We start from the raw sequence: 2,181 nt of genomic DNA, 5'->3' as shown, positions 1-2,181 counted from the left end.
CAGCAGGAAACACAGGACAGTGAGTGATGGGCAGGTACAATGCTCTGCTGCGGATCCCTGATGTGGAGAGACCTGGACTTTTTACATTGCTACCTAATGAGTTATTATTAATGAGGCCAGCAATTAGGAAACCTAGCCAGGCAACTTAGGAGACTGCTGCAGCACAAGCAAAGCCTTCTGCTTCAGATTCAACAGCAAGCAAAGCCTGTCCGCATGTTTGGCTGCAGCAAACAGGGATTCACTCCAAGCAAAGTGCAGTTCACTAATAAAAACCACTTCTAGTTAAATGCTTTGCTTGAAAAATAAGCCCTGTTTCCACTGCTGCTTTTCAGTTTTCTGCCTGCTTTGTTGCTACACAAGCCCAAACCTCACCCTAGTCACCAAGAGGCAGCCAAGGGTAGGGGGTGAGGGAGCACCGGGAGCCTGAGCCCACCAGGCACAGATGCTGCTTGTGCTCAGCAGCAAGGATGGGTTAGTCAGCACCTTGAAAGTGGGGCACACGTCCACATGCCACCTGTACAGAAGAATTAAGGGAGCAGCTTCCTCAAAGTAAAATAACCTCCTCAGCCTCTGAAAGCTGCCAGACAGGTACTGCAGCCAAGAGAAAACACAAACAAAAGCATTTGCAGACAGGGGGCAAACCCTTTCCACACCACCCAGGTAGACTGTTCCATGCAGAGGACAGTTTCCATAAATCACACCACTGCTCTCCCAAGTGTCAGCATAGAGTCTTTTAATATTTTACATAAAAAACTGCATACACAGTTCATAATTTTATGTAAACATCACATACATCTCAATTTTTGCCATGTCAGTTTATTAAAAACAGTCTCAGTACCACTGTTGAGGGGAGGAAAGTAAACAAACATAAATGGATACATTTGTTCTCTGAACCAGAGAAACACAGAATTATTTTCACTGGGGCTGGCTACCCTGTGAAAATAAGTTTTAAATAAACCTTGATTCTTCAAACTGCCCTTTAGTACTGAAGTCTGACATACTCACTGCATAAGGAGCATTGGTTTTTTTTTTTTTGAGGGAAAAAAAGATACAGTGGTTTTATTTTGTCTTGTGTTGAAATCAATTTAAAGCAAGACCTAGATGGGGTTACCAAGTAAGAACATTTCCAATGCTACAGTGTTGTATCCAGATGACAAGTGCATTGAGTGTTTTCTTAAAAAAAGAAAAAAAAAAAACCAACAAAACAGCCACACACAAAAACAAAAAACCACCACCACCAAAAATCCACCAAGTTGTGCAAAGTAATTTTGAAAATAAACTTTTAAATAAACCCAAATCAATATACTTGCAGAAGACATTGAACAAAGGTGCAGGCACCAAGATCATAATATGGCAATGACATCCTTCCCCCCTGCTCATCCTGCCCATCATCCGTCAGGAGAAGGATGTCCAGCAAGGAGGATGGAGCAGTTCAGCTTCACTTGCCAGCCTGGTGGCTTCTGCAGCTGGAGTCAGTTCAAGGCTTGCGTTATCAGCAGGCATCAGTCACTCAGGGCAAGTTCCTTTGCACAATGCAAGTCCCAGCTGGGCAACCCCTCCCCACCTCGCTTTCAACAAGCAACCCCTGCACTACCCCAGTTTGCACAAGACAGAAAAGGTAAGATATATACAGGCTTCGCTCGGGATGACCCTCCCCTCCCAGTCTTGGTCTTCAGGGCACCAGCTCCCACAGCAGATCAGGCTCAGGCTGTGGCATCTGTGGGAGAGGCGAGGATGCTGCAGGCAACCTGGGAGATGCAGCCCCCGTCCCCAGCCTGCCTGGGGGAGGCACATGCAGGCAGAAGGCAGAAGTCCCTTCGAGCATCTTGGCTCCACTGCTCTCCTCTTGCAAAAGAGAGAAGGCTGGCTGGGAGCTGGGAGCAGCAGGTCGTGGGCAAAGGGGAAGAGCTGGGTGCAACGTTTGCTCAGTCCAGTCTCAGCAGCTTTTTGTTGTTGAGGGGCCGGTGGTAGAAGAAGGCTTCTCCCCACTTTATTCCCAAGACTCAGGACATGCAACCTCCCCCCCCCCCCCCTCTGTCCCCACAGTTGAGCCAGCACAACTCTTTACGGCCAAGACTAAGGGAGCATGCTCCCTCCCTTAGCCCCCACCCCTATTCATCGCTAGCCCCCTGCAGAGGGGACAGGCAGATGCCATGTGCGTGCATACCCCAGCCCCCCTCC

Source organism: Nestor notabilis, unplaced genomic scaffold (genome assembly GCF_000696875.1).
Source record: "Nestor notabilis isolate BGI_N333 unplaced genomic scaffold, ASM69687v1 scaffold25843, whole genome shotgun sequence".
NCBI lineage: Eukaryota > Metazoa > Chordata > Aves > Psittaciformes > Psittacidae > Nestor > Nestor notabilis.
This window is presented reverse-complemented; position numbering follows the sequence as displayed.